Below are 18,348 nucleotides of genomic sequence, written 5' to 3'. Positions count from 1 at the left end.
ACTCAAGGCAACTCAATGTGCTTTACATGATAAAACATTCAATTGTTTAAAATCAATAAGAACATTTAAATCAATAAGAACAATTAAAATCATCAGTAAAATCAATTAAAATCATCAGTAAAATCATCATTACATCAACAACATGACAAAAAATCTCTCTCTCAATCATATGCAGTAGAGAAAAAAAGTGCCTTTAACTTTGATTTAAAAATGTTCACATTGGATGCTGACTTCAGCTCTGCTGGCAGTTTGTTCCACTTCTTTGCAGCATAACAACTAAAAGCAGCATCACCATGTTTACTGTGAGCTCTGGGCTCCACTATCTGACCTGTGTCCATAGATCTGAGAGACCTGCTGGGTTCATACCTGACTAACATGTCACTGATGTATTCTGGACCAAACCCATTCACAGATTTATACACCAGCAGCAGAACTTTAAAGCTAGTTTCATTTTAGCCAAAAGACTATGACTGTCAAAAACTAAATCAGAATTTTCTGTCAAAATGAATAGTTATTCAAACTGAGTGTCAGTTAGTCAGGGGCTGTGCACTGTAAGCATCACACTGCTCTGTGTGCAGCTGGTGGCTGTGTGTGTGTGGTGTGTGTGTGTGTGTGGTGTCTCTCTCTCTCTCTCTCTGTAAAGCTGAACACATGCAGTCACTCCTGAGAATAAAGTCAGATAAATGTTGGGTGTGGTGTGTAACACCGTCTTAAACGACTGCAAATGTTGGAATAGTAGTAGAAACTGGTGATTATAATGTGTTGTGTCACCAGAGTTGGAAAAAGCGTTCACCTTTGGTTGGACCGGCTCTCCATATAAGGAGAGAAGGGGGCGTGGCCTGTGCCGTCCGTAGGAGCGTACGGACAGAGAACGTGACTGCAATGGTTGCTGCCTGTGTCTAAAGCTTCACCAACAAACTTACACGCTCTCTGAAAAACTGCTCATACGCGGCGTCCGGGGACAGAAAAAGGCTGGATTTCCACTATAGCTCCAACACGTGCTGTGGTTAAAGAGAGCTTTTAAAACATAACTTTATATGTGAGCATTCCGCTGTGGAGAGATTATATTATACAGCTGCGGCTCAACTTCAGCAGCGGTCCAGCAGCAGAAGAAGGAGGAGGAGGAGGAGCCAACAGGTCCAGGTATGAACACACACACGCACGCACGCACGCACTCACATGACACTGACAGCTTGTCAACATCTCAGCACATGCTGCTTTTTCCTTCAGTTCACTTTGGAGGATTTAACGTTTAACGATCATGTGCGCGCGACCAGAAGTTTGTAAAACGCTTTAATTAGCACCCTTTAGAATTCTACTTCATTATTTATTAAAGTGAGACGTAATAGATCACATTGTATGTCTTTAAAAAAAAAAAAGAGGTGAACCGCGTAAATCGGCGCACCTGAGCGCGTGCACCGAGCCGCGCTGTGCGTAATGGGCATCGGAATGTGGAGAAATGCGCGTTTTCAACTTATCACGAGTTTGGCTAAATTGTCGCTCCAGTGCTTGTTTCACAGCCATCATATCAGGACTGAACTTCCTCTGCGCGCTAAGCATGGATTCCTGCCTCCAACCACCGCTTGCATTCTCTGCGTGCGCTGCGTAAACTTGATGACCCGAGACCTGCGTGCGCGTGTGTGCGCATGTGTTGTTTTTTTTTTTTTCTTCTTCTTCTTTTCACTGCAGCTCAAAATTGAGCCTGAAGGTGGAACAGCAAACTGACACATCTCTCTCTCTCTCTCCCTCCTTATTAGCTGACACCCCTGATTATCCCCCTGTCAAGATAATGTGGCGATTTCAAGTGTTCGCATCTTCACAAATCAAATGTCACTTACGACATTTTACGCACCACCATCCCCTGCAGCATGACAAACCTGGAGTGTGATCTTGTAAATTGTTGACTTGTAAAAACCACAGATTACAGTGTTCATCATTATACCCTCCACCAAAAACCTCTCCCTAAGAGCTTTAATTTCCCCCATTTGCCACAATCTTGTTCTGTTATTTTATTTTATTTTATTGCAGCTACTTTTTTTTTTTAATCAGTCTACATTAAAAGCTTTTATTCTCATAGGCTCAGTCTTATTTTGGAGGATATGGCAGGAGGGAAAAGACTTCCCACAATAGCTGGGATGATTTATGGCTTTCATGTCAAGAAGTATTGAAGCAGCAGGGAATAATTGGGAAATATTATGAGGAATTTCCACTCTATTACGCTAGTTCTTCTCCTTTTCTATACTCTACTTGCATTTGGTAGTGGATACGATCTTGTGAAGCTCCAGAAACAACCATGATTTTGGTTTTTTGTGTGTCAGATATCACTATGGAGACATTGATCTTTTTTTCATATCCTCTCATTCCTGCACTTAGGGAAGATTAATGTTAACGCACTGGGCATTGGACATTCCATTACACCCACTGTTCACATGATGGCTAGCAGTGTTAATTTTGACAGCACATTTTGATTTAGTTTTAGTCTTGAGGACTATTTCATAGTAGTATAGTTTCAGTTAAATGACATTGGGATTTTCAGGTTTTTCCAATATTTTAAAGATTCAATTATCATTTATCAACCTGATATTAATGTCATATTCAATGTGATAAATGTGTAAAACCAACATTATAGTTTTGTTTTCATTAGTTAAAGAAAATATACTGCACTATATTCTTATATCGTTTTCGTTCACATGTATTTTTCAAATTAGTCATAGTCTCGTTATTGTCACTTAATAAGTGACATGCTTTTTTTATGACCCAAAACAAGGGCAGAAGGTATTTTGTATTTTCTAATCAAAGGAAACTAAAACAGGAAAGTAAATGATCCTTTGACTGGCACCATTTGTTAGAAATGAGCTTTATTTTTGGAGGTTTTCTAAACTGGTCATTTCCTCTTTTAGTATCAATAAAACAGTGATTCTCAACTGGTGGGTCGGGACCCAAAAGTGGGTCAAGGACCTGTACTGGGTGGGTCAAAAAATAAATCAACACATAATATCTCTCTTATTGGACTTGTCTTTTATTTTGAAAGAAACTTTTCTTTTGACAGACATGCTGTGAAATGTATGTTGCACGGGAAAATATATAGATTTATGTTAAAAAAAGAAAAAAAAAAATTACATGTGTCTTTTCAACAGCTGTTTTTGAAAGACTACATTTGGCTGGTTGAATAAAAAAAAAAAGTGGGTCACGATTTAATGACCATGACAAAATATGGGTCCCAGGGTGAGTGAATTAGAACGCCCTGAAAAATAACCTCAATAAATCCAAAAAAGTATATTTATCAAGTGCAAAATAATCAGTAGTTTAACTTAAATATGCATGTGTTACAAATGGATAGAATCAATAAAAAGTCAAAAGACCCTGAAAAATAAACTCAATAAATCCAATAAAAGCCAATTATGTATTAGCATTTTGATGATCAATATTGTATCAGGAAACTCTCATTTTGCTCCGGCTGAGCTATTAACGTGTTAATTTTCATTAGACTTACCACGTTGTGCAAGTTTACGGCTAATGAAAGCTTTTCACACGATAACGTTCACTTCACAAACGGGTCAGTGTTATTGTGCGTCCAATCCCTGAAACTGTTGGAAACAATATCTGAGTATTATTAGCCAAGGGTTGATCATGTACAAAGGCCTCTCTGACCATGCGTCGTGTAGTTGTGTATTAGGGGTGGGTACCTCACGATACGATACACAATACACCGCTCGCGATATGACGATACTGCGATTATCGATATATTGGTCGGAAATCAGTCTACGATAATCTATGACATAACAAGAAAAAAAAAGATTACGTAAAAAAATACAATTTTTATTTCATATCGCTGAAAGACAATAAATTGAAAAAGTGTCCTGTGAACAGTGACACTATTTTAGTGCAACATTTCTTTAAATAAGTGTCAACAACATACCAATGTAAATGAATAAGTATCTCCAATAGTGCTTTCTGTAAACAAAAAATAGGGTCTTTCTCACCAGTGACACCATTATAGTGCAATATTCCAGTAAACAATATATTGGTTTCTACAACAAACAGTGACAACATTTCTGTGAAGACCTACCTGCACATTTTAGTGAAAAAGCGGGAAAGGTTTTGAAAAAAAATAAAATAAATCTTAAATGCGATATATCGCCGTATTGAGATATCGTCACACTCCTATTGTGTATGAAGTGGTACTGTATACACACTGTGTACAGACTGTGCTACTGTGTTGTTTACGAGCCAAACTGACTCACCACGCTGCAGCACAAAATCCATCAGGTGTTGACAGATGAGACTTTCTCCCCACAAAGACGGGACACCCCCCCCCCCCCAGATGTCACCTACTGCTTCCTTAATGGTAATCTCCTAGTCCACCCACTCACTGCTGTGTTTTTTCAAATGGCCTGTTTTCAAAGTGACTGGTTCATGATGTTTTTACCACAAAGTAAGTTTACACTCTCATGCTACTCATATGGGAAAACCAGCAAGATTACCGTACATTTGGTTGTACATTTGTTGGAACGTTTCCTGATTTTTTTGATTTGTTGCTTAGATTTTTCCACGACGAACGTTTGGAAACTACCTTTTGTACGTTCCAGGGAAAGAACCGATTACATCCAGTGGAGCCGTGCAGTGAAGCTTTACACAAATAAAGCCAGCCATGACCCAGTTGTAACAAAGTCCGTCAGAATAGGTTGAAATAAACTACGGATATTACAGTGGTTTTTGCGCTGGTGCCCAATGACGTAGTTAGTGCCTTAGGGACTGGGGCGAGTGTGGGAAAATCTGTGGATTGGAAGGGTGGGAGCCGATATCAGGAGAGTGTAGCGCGAGTGGAGTGGGATTTTTTTTTTTTCGCTCTGTTAAAATGTGGGAGCTCCGCTCTCATCAGCCGGCAGCTGTTACCCAGTCCTGCTTTAGCATACTGATTTCTGTTGCTTTCCACTAAGAAAGCTGGCCTGCCCAGCCCTGCTTGTCACTCGAGGGTTTCCACCTTTTTTTTTTTTTTTTTTTAAATTGCACTCTTCTTTTAGTCATTTCATGGCTTTGATTGGATTAAATAATCTTTACATGTCGGAGAGCAGAACTCCCAGTGATTACAATTAGGTCAGAGTGGTAGAAAAACATGGTTTCATCTCGACCTTAAAGCAACACGGTGCCTTTCTACTGCTATAGCTCTTGATATTCAGCTCATACTTTCAGTGAGGGATTTTCAAAGATTTTCAAGGCCAATGTGGTCATCAAATCGCTCAGAGAGAAAACTCTACCTTTGAGTTGTAGTCGTGTAAAAAAAAAAAAAGAAGAAGAAAAAAGGAAAAAAAAAACACCCCAGTGTGGATTATTGTCTTATCTTCAGTTCCTCGCTGTGTTAATTTGCCTGAAGAAACAGGCCACGAGTGTCTTCTATTTTCTAAGTAGGCTGTGATAAAGAAAGCCAACATAAAAACCTAATAAGCCTAATAATATCAGTTATCCAGAATGTGTTCCAAGCAGCAGAATGTTGTGTTGAAGTGAAACAGTCTCACATGATGTGTACGATGAGCTTTTCTCCTCGTCAGCTGTCTCATGTTGGAGACTGCAGTCCTACCAACTGGCATGTGAACGTTCTGGCTTTTGTCACGGCGTTTCGTTGCCCTCGTCACAACATTTCATACTTTCCACACTTATTTTGTTCCTTGACTTTTTGCAGAAGCGTCTCTCCCCTGACGAGACTGCTGACATTTCCAATGAAAGAGCGCCATTGTTGCCTAACGATTCCCACCCTGCCCTCCCTGCTTTAAACATTAAACAATGGTATCAATTGCTTCCAACAAGTACATACAAAGCTCTGAGTACGAGATGGGCAGGCTCTTCATTTGCACTGATGTTATCTCTGCTGCAGAGAATCTGTTACTGACTGTGGCAGCTTTAACCTGCTGGTAGTAGGGCTGGGTGATATGGACCAAAATTCATATCTCGATATTTTTTCTCAAAATGGCGATATACTCAGTAAAGTCTGACCAAAAAAACAATTCTGGGTTAAATTTGCAGTTGGAAAAAAGTGCCACACAGGTACATTTATTAACAAGCAGCTGCATAATATGTGCCACTTTTGGCCTTTTATCCTATAATGGACAGCATGTGTGAGTGAGTTCTGTAGTGTGTGGGTTAGAACTAACTACTTTGGAAAACAGCGACTTTTCAAATGCGTATTTTAATACAAAATAGGCGATAAAATATATCTCTCAGATATGTGGAAAATTGTAAAGGACACTGTTTGTCTATGCATAATATTAAATACTTGTATGTTGTGATTTGTATTGTTTGATTGTATAAATAAAAACAAGTAAAAAAAATAAAAATGATCTTGCCGATATTGTCATTTTCTATAACACTGAAATAGAAAACTCAACATATCTTGAATCTCGATATATTGCCCAGCCCTAGCTCGTAGTTCATAAATAACAGTTTTTGTTTGGATTCATTTGTTTGCATTAAGACAACAGATGAAACCAGTATTTGACTCTAGGGTTGTCCCGATACAACTTTTTCACTTCTGTTACGATACTGATATTGCAGCCTTGAGTATTGGCCGATATCAATCCGATACGATACCAGCACAAATCATACATACTTTTATAACTTATTTTGTAGTGTGGAATGTTAGAAAAGGCTTGATCAAGTGACGTTACTCAAACAGAGAACAATAGTCAGCAATTCAAGTTCACTTAAGTTAGTTTTTACTCAGTATATGGTAGGAACAACTGAGGGCGGGGACAAAAACAACAAAAACTTATCGGTGCGCTTATATCGGAGATTTTAGATGCAGGCCGATATAAAATCCAATATACGTTTTCTGGCTGATATCTGACCGATATGCGATATGATATCGGATCGGGACGCCTCTGTTTGACACACCCCCATTCCTTACATTTTTAATGAATGTTCTTCATTCTATTATCCCTCATTTTTCTGGGAACTCATATAATTACCTTTGACAGATCATGATGTTTGCATGTTTACTGACTCAAACTCTGCTCCTGTGCACACTGTCATTGGAAGTGGGAGTTGCACCTCCACCCCCACCTCTCCCTTCCAAACTTTTCTCCATTTCTGTTTTCTACTCCATCGTCAGTTTTCCTATTGCACCAAGTATCATGCTGTTATTTTTTTCTTTTTAACGCTGCAGTGTGCAGTGAAGATGTCAGGTTCCCTCTCTGCTGCTGCTGTGAGTCACACTTAGCTAGATAAGTGTCACTTGCTGCAGAGCGGATCAGCCATTGATGTGTTTTTGGTTTTCACACTTTATTTATTTGAATGTGAAGTCATATTATTCATATATTTTATTATTATTGTTCAGTGCATGGGCTTTTTTTCTCACAACAGTTGTGGGTGATTGGAAAAATGTGGCATTGGGCCGATCCAGCTCTGATTGAGATTTTATTATTGACGATTATTAATTGATTCTAAAATTTGCAAGTCAATAATCTGGATATTATATTACATTATACCAGTGTTTCTCAAATAGGGGTGCGTGTACCCATAGGGACTACAGGGGGTTCTTGAGAGAGAAAGTGGAAAACTAACAAATGAAAGCATTAAAAAAACATGGCGTTTTAGTTGAAAATGATCATCATAATAATGATGATGAAAATGATCTTGATTAGAACATGAACTGAAAACACAAGGGTCAGTTAGGGCTGGGAGAATATAATTTTTTTAAAGAAAAATTTGAGTTCCAATTCAATTTTTCCAATGTACTTAAAAATGACTACAGACATCAGATGTATTGTCAAAAGTGCAACTTTATTGCTGTGATTGTCCTCAAGAGTTAAAATGCATAGAACAATCCCAAACTAAAAAGTAAATAAGGCTCCGTCATTCAACAATTTCAAGCTTTAACCCAAGTTTAAGCAAAAGTACAACAGCAACTTCACAGTAGCTTAAATTTTCTGATGAAGAAATCAGATAACTACATATTTTTGAACATATAACATTACAATAAAAAAAAAACTCCTCCCTTAGTATCTCAGCATAGTGCGAATAAAAAATTAAATATGCCTGTGGCACACATATAGCCTACTCAAAGGGTAAACACATGTAAACAAAGAGGGAGCTGACTCAAAAAAACCAAAAAAATTAAAATTTATATATATATTTTTTAGCTCGAATTTGAAAAAGAAAAAAAAAATCATTTTTAATCTACAAATTTGATAAATCGATTAGATCGATTTTTTTTTTTTTTTTGCCCAGCCCTAGGGTCAGCCTTGGTCCTTCACCAGGTAGGAGATGACCAAAATGATACTATAGAAATACATCTATTCAGGATGCACTGAACAGTGTTTCATTCCACTTTAAATTCTTCTTTAAAATGTGCTTTATGACTCGTTTATTCCATCATTGTACTCAATGGTTGTTTTTCCATAGCAAAATGTAGTCAGACAAAAGGGGATACTTGGATTTAGTAATAAGAAAAAGGGGTACTCAAAACAGTTTGAGAACCACTACTGAAGGTGCTGTGAGGTGTATTCAGCAGCTGACTGATGTTAAATGGAAGATCAATAATTGAAATTTGGATCGGTAATCATCGATAATTGAAAGCTGGTTTGTAATCGAACCCAGACTTTCAATAATTGGATTAAAATTGAGAATTTTGGCTTCCTACTAATCATCTTTCCTGTAATGCCTGCACTGGTAAGAATGGGTGGAATGGTTATTTTCCCGAATTCAAGCAAAAATATTTCATTTGTCTGCATTGGATCAAACTAATGTCATCATCTGAAGTAAGACACGTGACAGCTGCAGGTCTGATATCATACAGCACACAGTTTGCTGTGCAGGAACAGTCTGTATTTCAAACCAAACACAAACTAAAGAATGTTATCTAGCGTTCAGTGGAACACGTCTCGGTAATCGTGCCTCCTGTGTGGGCGTATATGAGGCAGTTGACGGTGTATCAGCCAGCTGCTGCTGCTCATGCAGCTGCTTCATGCACATTAGCTCATGTTGCTCGACCACATTCATCAATGTACAGCAGAGAACCCCACTGTAGAACCATAGTGGTCCAGGACAAAGCCGGTGCCTCTGTAGCTGCTGCAAGCGCAGGATGCTAGCACCTCACATCATCATCATCGTCATCATCATCATCCCTCTGCAGTGTGTGAGGTTATACTGAGCTGCTGCATGGGCTGTCATCACAGTGCAGGCAGACGGAAGGAGGAGCTTTCACACAAAATCACTTTTGGGCTGAGACTTTGCAGCACAGGGCTGTGTGGTAACTGGATTTGCTTTCATGGTAGAGGTGAAACTCAAGTCAGGAGCACACAGCAAAAAGGATTGGCAGCATGGTGGGGTGAAAGTAACGGATTACAAGTACTCACGTTTAGGGGTGTCCCGATACGATATCGACATCGGTCCGATATCAGCCTGAAAACGAATATCAGATATCTTCAATTGTAGAATACTGTAGATATTATGTTGAAGGTTAAAATGTATGTAACCAATTGGTTAATAATAAATGGGTCAGTGGTTCTCATCCCTACTGTTGCTGACTATTGTTCTCTGTTTGAGTGACATCACTTGATCAAGCCATTTCGAACATTCCACACTACAAAATAATACATAATTAATAATTATAGTGTGAACCACAGACACCTATAAATAGAAGGGCTGGAGGGGAAAACTTTATGGGAGCACTTATATTGGTGATTTTAGATGCAGGCCGATAAAATCCGATATTCGTTTTCTGGCTGATATCCGATATCAATATCGGATTGGGGCACCTCTAGTAATTATAATTTTTTTGTATGTATGATTCATGCTGATATCGTATCGGATTAATATCGCTATCGTATCGGAAATTAAAAAGTTGTATTGGGACATCCCTACTCACCTTACTGCAATTAAGTTGCCTTTAATGGTACTTGTACTTTTTTGAATATACTTCTAAATTACTAATTTCACTTGTACTTAAGTAGCCTGAGAATTTTTTTCTATTTTGAATTGAATTAATTTGTGTTATTTTATTTTGAAAATAATTATACATTTTGACAAAGCTTTTATTTTATACCGAAGCCTTTGTGGAAACTAAAAGAACTTTCAATTGTGCAACATTTGGTCTCTTTATTTTTAAGTTTGTACATGAGATATTTACTGTATACAAGGGAACCGTGGCAAGATTTATTACCAACAGTAATAAACATGGATGGTGAAAGTAACTAGTAACTTTACTTTGAGTACTATTTAATTATGCTACTTTTTACTTGTACTTGACTATTTTATGTATGACTTGTGCTTGTAATTGAGTATAATTTCAATCATGTAACAGTACTCCTACTTGAGTAGGATATATGAGTATTCTTTACACCTCTGGGTATTGTGTAGCACAACAAGAAGATTGTGGGTTTGAATCTCACCAAGTACAGGAGTTTTAAACTTGCACATGATGTGAGCTGGGATAGTTACCGTCAGACCCCCATAGTGGATAAAACGGTCAATAAGATGATTTCAACTAAGGAAGATTGCCAACAATATTCCTCATCTTCTCCAAATAAAAGCAACATAAACTAAAAATGTGTCAATGTTTGTTTGATTTTTAAAGGTACATCTTTGTCATTTACACTGCCAGTGTTCATATTCACATTGCAGATACAAACACAAACTGTTTTTCAACGTTATCTCCTATATTGAGTAGGAGACAGATGATCAATAATGTCGGAGAGTTTGATTGTTTTCCCTTTTATTTCATGTCAACACAGTTTCCATTTATTTAGCATTTTGTGTCGCAGTAATAACTCTGTTATATGATGCATCAGGGAGTGTGTGGCTGCCATTTATGATCAACAGTCTCTGCGAGGAGGGGACTCGGGTATGCAAATGTGTGCATGCTAATGGAATTGTAATGCAATGAGGACGGTTGTATATAGCCAATAATGAGCTCTGGTTATTGAGTGTTGATGGCTTCTCCTGTGCTAGGCTTTTGTTGTTTCACAAGCAGCAGCTCTCATGTCTTCCCTTTGTAGCGCATATACACGTAATCGCTCCTGAAAACATGCACACGCAGACACACAAAAAAACGCACACTCTTGGATACATTCGGGCTGCATTGTTATTGATTCATGGCAATGGCTGAAAAGCGTATTGATAAATATGTGGAGTGGTTGCCCATTGAAACTGGGAAACTAAATTGGGCAGAACTGAGACAGATGCAGCGCAGTAAATTAAACAAGCAATCTTCTCTGTTGGGTGACAGCACAATGGTGATTAGGGTTTCATGTGGGCTGCCCAACATTATTTATGGCTGTGCTGTGGGCTGCCTGCAGTTGAATAGACCCACAGTCCATTGACTGGGCATATTATGGGAGGCAGAGTCAAAGTGAGAGGGGGAGTTAAAAATGGCTTTATTTCCTCTTGAGGAGGTCCATTTTCGTCTAAATGAAGGTGGAAACCCCAAGCGTGTTGTTTCCAGGCCGTGCTTGTGTGAGATGTGTTGACTGTGTTCCAGGAGGCTTTGATGCACAGCTCTGCTCTGTTCCTGGGTGATTTTCCGCAGAACCTCTCATTTGTAAGCATCAACCTCACCTCGTTGTTTTAGTCTCTCTACTCAACTCCACAGCCAATTCACACTGGCTGCGTTTGCTGCCATATCATGATTCTGTTCAGGAATCTTTGGTAATCCCTTGCTGCATATAAATGAAGTTTGATTTATTTTTCTAACTCAAGATGATTGGAAATATATTGTATTTGTTTTTCAGTAAGCAGTAAGTCACAAAACGAATGAATCAAACACGTGCCTGAAAATGTTAGGTTCAATGAAATTACCACAATATTTTCTTAACCTAACTTATCAAACTGGTCAATCTAACGATCAGAGTTTTATAGTATAAACCAAAGATGGGCAACTTCTAATATAGCAGGGCCCCACAAAAATGTGATTGTCTGATCCAAGGGCCACATTCTCAACATTCATGTCGGCATTTAGAATAATGACCTGAACTGAGAATTAATACAGGAAAGAACAAAGGGTTTTTGTTGTTGTTTTGTTTGGTATAAGTCATTTTATGTATTTCTTTTATAATTTTGTGCTTGTGGTGAAATTCCTATTTATTTTAGTTGTCCTTTGATGTATTTTAATTTTCCTTTGCTGTATTTTAGTTGTCCTTTGATGTATTTTAATTTTCCTTTGATGTATTTTAATTTTCCTTTGCTGTATTTTGTTGTCCTTTGATGTATTTTTTTTGTCCTTTGCTGTATTTAAATTTTCCTTTGCTGTATTTTAGTTGTCCTTTGATGTATTTAAATTTTCCTTTGATGTATTTTTGTTGTGCTTTGCTGTATTTTAATTTTCTTTTGATGTATTTTTGTTGTCCTTTGATTTATTTTAGTTGTTCCTTGATGTATTTTTGTTGTCCTTTAGTGTATTTTTTCCATTTTGTATTAACCTGTAATTCACACATACACACACACACACACACACTTATGACTTTAAGGGATCAAATGGGGAATTTTGTGTCACAAATGAGTCACAAAGTACAAATAACTAATCCACTAAATAAACTGTGCTCCAAGTGAGATGTTCGTAAATACGGTAATGTAAATGTTCTGAGTTGTAAAGATGAGACTAGCACAAAGGGAATCACCTGCAACAGGTGAACAAATAAAACTTTAACTATTTGCATTTCTGTCCAGTTCAACATTCATTTCATGCAGGGCTTGGTACATCAAGTACAATGATTGCAGCATTATTACTTGGTCATGTTGGTCTCCTATATCTTATCAACCATTAATATCATTTATTTGTTAAATTATCTTACATTTCTGCCCATGTAGTGGATATGAGGCCAACCAGAACGCTCTACTTCTTTTGTTAGCAAAACTGCATGTCATTTGTACTCAATGGATATTTGCTTTGTGATTATTTCCTAATTGTCTTTCTGAACAAAAGCATGTTTTCCTTCGTGGTTAACCACAGGACTCAGACACCCGGTGTGTCTTGTCCATGCGTACGCTGCCAAGTCGTGCTCCTTCAGAGGAACTTTGGGGGCGTTGCATATGTGATTAATCTATTTTTCCTTGTGGCTTAGGTTGTTTGATTGTCACAGCTCTGACTTTGCATATTGGCATGGCTGTCATCTAGATTTGAAAGACTTGATGGTCCTTAAAAACTCCAACCACAACACCTTCAAATGAATTCAACCTCTCTCATTAAGCATGAAATACAAGCTTTGTCATTGCCATTGGCAGGTACTATAACTTTTGATTTGATCCAGGCTCTGCTCATTAAATTGTCAAATGATGTAATGTTTCACTGTCACTATTGTGTGCCAGCATGACATGTTGTTTCTCTTAGGGATTCACATATTTGTCTTTGTCATGAACACGGGGCATCCAGTAGCAGCCTTTTTTGGACATTGTAATTTGCTAGGTTTTTTTGTTGATCACCTGTACTATTCATGTATATAACATAGAATGTGTTTGATACTTCTGACTTGTCTCGTTGCACATCGGAGCAGCCACAGCCGGCAGTCAGCAGTACTGTTCACATACGAGACACGACTGAGGTCGCGCTGTGCGACACGAGTGAGTTGAAGAGAACGTGGAACGAGTCTTGGAGAACATTGAACTTATGTAGAGGACGTCAATACGGTAGAATGGCGGCTACCGTGTCATTTTTCTTCTTCTGGCTTCTCTACAAGGACTTTTAAAGTAAAAAAGCTAAGGACAAAGAGTTACTAAGGATAAAGACTTTATGCATATGCATTACTGTCTTTTCTTCTGAAATTCGGCCTGATTGGGAATGGGATTCGCTCTGGACTGAGCTAGTTTTATCTACCATACTGTGTGTTAACCACACACACACAAGGAGCCCAACAGCTCTTTGGTAATGAGTCTCGAGGTGGATGACAAATGCCATTTTCAAGGGGAAACCCCTTCAAATGAAAGTCTTACAATGAGCATGATGCCAGTGCTTTGAGAGCACCCCCTCCTCGAAACTGATTGGGTCGTCTTATACGGCTAAGCTGCAAGAAGAAAGAATATATTGAATAAATGCACATGACATTTGACAAATCTCCTCTCTATAAGTCTCCTTACTGAGAGTTGGGAGTATTAGACTCTAATTTTCCTGCTATTTATCCTCTCAGTGGCTTAGGAATTAGTGGGAAAATAATAGGGTGGAAAAATGTGAAAGCTTTTTAAAGCATTGAATGGAAGAGAGGAGGGAAGTGTCTGCTGTCAGCGACGATATGCCAAGAAAATGGGTTAGGTTTTAGAATTCTGGCAAAAACATTTACATCCATACATGCAATCTCTAAAGGAACTCGTCAAGTTGATCGACCGCTAGAACAAGCCACGCATTACAAAATCACCATCATGCCTCTAGTTTCCCATAACATCATTAGTGTGGAAGAAGATTGGTGCTCGATTAAATTCATTTGTCTTGAATACTCCATCTTTTAGTTTGTCCATTCAAGTCGGCTTTAAGTTACTCAAATCACTTTTTTCTTGGGCCATAAAGACCTGGGATGTTCAAAGCTTTCCACTCCAACAGTATGCTACTACAATTTAAATCCAGCTGGGATGAAAGCTTTTAAACAGTGAAGGAGTCCCTGATGGTTGGCATTCAGTGCTTCTAAATTTTGATTCTGGCAAGTGCCAATATCTCCCTGCTCTTTTTTTCTGGTTTCTACATTGGAGGCAAAAGCATGTTTAAAATTGGCTTAGTGTCAGATGAATTGCGTTAAGATGGGCACACATAGAGATAATCTGTTGGTACGATGTTTTTTGTTCTTTTTTTCCCCGAACGCCAGGGTACTTTATGTCAGATTATGCCATAAGATTATCCTGTCGTCTGAAAGGTGTTAAGAGTGAATTTGTTACAATAATCGGCTATGAAATGGATCAGGGCGACAATCGTAAATATTAAACTTGTTCAGTATTTTTGACTCATGTGGGGAAAGCTGACGACTCCCAACTCATTACCCTGTGTTTTGTGATGTGGAACAGAATGCAGCCAATCAAGAAGCGAGCTGACTGAGAAACACATATTTCTGCGTTCCAGGTAACTCGGAATTTGGCATTTCCAAGTTGATCTCTGAGTTCAAGCAAGTTAAGCTGCAGCACATTGAAATATCTCAAACATGGCTGACTGGTATATTATTAGATTTTACCAGTGTAGGAGTTCTAACTTCAGGTGGCATTCCAAGGCACTTTTTCAAGCAGGAGGTTGGAAAGTCTCAAGTTCTGAGTAGCTTGGAATGCAGCATTAGATCACGTTGTTGGATCTTCTTTGAAGACTGGTGGTGATACATAAAGGTTATGTGTGTGGTGTCCTGTGGTTAGATTATCACAAAGTAAGATCAAAACTGTTCTCTGACTGACTTTTTATCTTCATGTGTGGGGTCTGTAACAAATAAAATATCTCCTCTGATCTAGAAAATCCTTATGTGTGCCATACTTTAGGGAATTAAGGATGAGGTAACCATTCCAGAAACCATAGTGGCTGCATCCACTCATAGGCCACGGTCACATGTTTTTTCATTTTCATTCGGAATTAGTTATTCCAAATTAAATCATTCAGAATTAAAGTGTTCTGCTTCATGTTTACATGGAAATAGTAAATCCCGAATACAGGTTTCCATGGAAAACCGGTTTATTCAGCTTTATTCAAGGAAGAAAGATAGGAGCTAATGACCGGTAAATAATCCCAGTAAAGCTCTGGAAAACAATCACCAGGAATAAATAGTTTCTTCCTGGTAAAGATAGTATCTCTAACAACTGATAAGATAATAAACTTGGTGATATTACAGCCTGTACATGCAGTACGAGGACGCAAGTCAAATGTTTACAAGAAAGAGGAATTATCTAATTCGGAACTAAAATCGTAATAAACCAGCCACTCAATTTGGATTTAAGTTTAATTCGGAATTAAATTAGCATTAGGAATTAAGTGTTTACATGGTCAGTGTAAAGAGGAATTAACTTTTATTCTGCTTTAAAGAGGAATTAAAGCTCCCATGTAAACATGGCCAGTGTGTTTATACTGTATGTATGGAGCTTCCTGATGACAATACTTCTATAGCTCAGCTCAGGCTTGATCTTGTTGTTATATCTCAAGGTGAGGACTTGGCAAAACAGAAAAGATCAGGTATAGGCGACCACATACGGTTTGGCTAAAACTCAGAGATGTATTTCTGTGAGTAGGACCCTTAACGTGAAGGGCACTGTTTGCTTGTAATTATGTAATCCATTAGACTATTATCATAAAGGGGTGGGGAGTAGGTGTCGAGGGGTTGGAAATGTAATTGCAGTGCTACTGATGATCAACATCTAGCAACTGCCCAAGGGCAAGAATGTTTTGTGCGCTGACGTGTCCGACAGATGGCTAGGAGACGCTAATTGATTAATGATCACAGTGATATATGAGCCCCTTTGGCCAGCCCAAAAATAAAGGCCGAGAGCACCAGTGTCACCCTAAATCATTTCCAACCAGCCCAGTAAACCCAAAACACTTTCCCTCATTAGCATATGAAAGAACAATCCGGAGGGACACTGTGCTTTCTCAAGCCTTTGTAGAGCTCCTATCGTTGACATCCTAAATTGGAATTAACAGGCTCACATTTAACGCAAGATGAATAATGGCAACAAAGATGTTTTTATATTAAGGGGTCATTCAACACTAATGAAGGATTAACACTGCCTCAATCAAAGCCTTGGAGTTAATCCAAGGTTCTTTTCTTTTATATCTCTACCTATGTTCAGTTTTAGCAAAGCTCCGCAATGAAAACACACTACTTTCTCTCTCTCCGTCTCACCTGCAAAACATAAATAACTATTATAACTGAAAAGTTGGATGTTTGTACTTCCACTATGTATTATATCAGCTGTAATCCCCTTTGCCTTGTGGTTCGATGATTGATGCCCTTTCTTTACATGTATGTTTTTGCTCTCTACATCATAGAACCGACATATTTTCCATTCAGTGCGTGTGAGATTCTTCCTGACTGATTCACCTGTCCCTCGATGATCATAATTTGTCACAGCACTCTCGTCTGGCTCAGGCCTCCCCCTTCTCTTACTCTCACTTCCTCTCTCTGCGTCAGTCCCTCTCCTTTGGGTGCCACCTCCACCTCTTTGTGCTCTTCTAGTTATTTACCATTCCACAGAGGAGACCTTGCCTGACCCTCTTTATTGTTTTTTATTTTTTTTTATTATTTTGGATGATATTAAACGACAAAGGCAGTCTGGAGGCCTGGCTGGCACTCAACATGTGAGAAACGGCATCTTTCCATCAGAAGTGCTGTCCTTCTATGTTAGGAAAGGTTTGTGATCAAAATATCACTGATGGGGCTTTTTATTACTGATAGCTGAAGCTTTGGAAAAATGTGTTTATATTTCTGTCATAGCGTTGTGCCTTCAGTGAAAATGACCAGTTGAGGCATAGTTAAAATAACACATTGTGCGAGTTTGAATATGAACTCGTGACTCTCGCAGCGGGGCTGTCATTCCCGCGTAGGCAGACCATAACAAGCGTCTGATCCTGCCCACCATCAGAATGTCATTTATTTGTCTTGAATGTGTGCACAGAGGCACCGCTGTCTGTGTAGCGCGATGACGTAGGGCTGTGATGAGTGATTGGACTTCAGATTTTGCCACATGCGGCCCTCGGACTAGTTTTGTGCAGCCTCCGAAGTAACCGCAAATATATAAAACAGCAAAAATACACACATTTACAACAAGACACGCACAGTTACACAGTAACATTTACAAAATGATTCTTAAAAAAAAAAAAAGAAGAAATGACTCCAAAAACATGCAAAACAACAAGAAAAAAAACAGAAATATGGACTCCAAAAATACACAAATGACGCCAAAAATACACAAATTACGCCAAAAATACACAAATTACGCCAAAATTACACAAACTGGCAACAAAACCACACAAATTGATTATAAAAACACACAAAACAACAACAAAATACACAGAATTAAACAAAATGATAGAAAAAATACACACAATTAATCTAAAGGCACACCAAATTAGAAATAAATACACAAAACGAGAACAAAAACCCTTTGTTCTTTCCCCTAATAATGCTCAGATTAGTTATTATTCTAAATGCTGATATGGATGTTGATAATTGCCCAGTACTGTAATAAAAGTTGACCATCTCTGGTCTAACGCAACAGCAGGAATGTCAATAAACAATGAAGCTCGCTAGATTCATTGTACAATAAGGTTTGGGTGAACCTGCAACAAGATGATTTCATGTTCTCAGGTCGGTGAGACACCAAGTTCCTGAGCAATTGGTGCAATTGTTTGATGAATCGGGCTGTATTTGAAAAGCAGATGAACTTGTCTGGCATGGGGCCAAATGTGAA

The 18,348-nt window shown here is 38.4% G+C and overlaps 1 protein-coding gene across 2 annotated transcripts in view; it reads left to right on the top strand.

The window, feature by feature from the left end:
- Positions 1 to 896: 896 nt before the first annotated feature.
- Positions 897 to 18,348, top strand: part of raraa (retinoic acid receptor, alpha a) — a 181,907-nt gene continuing 164,455 nt past the window's right edge. For both annotated transcript variants that reach the window (XM_028475405.1, XM_028475406.1), the window contains exon 1: positions 897 to 1,143. The gene's annotated coding sequence lies outside the window, so the exon portion shown is untranslated. The remainder of the gene's footprint in view (positions 1,144 to 18,348) is intronic.

The sequence above is a fragment of the Gouania willdenowi genome, chromosome 19, assembly GCF_900634775.1.
Source record: "Gouania willdenowi chromosome 19, fGouWil2.1, whole genome shotgun sequence".
Lineage (NCBI taxonomy): Eukaryota > Metazoa > Chordata > Actinopteri > Blenniiformes > Gobiesocidae > Gouania > Gouania willdenowi.
Note: the sequence above shows the minus strand (reverse complement) of the source record. Positions and strands in the feature narration are given on the sequence as shown.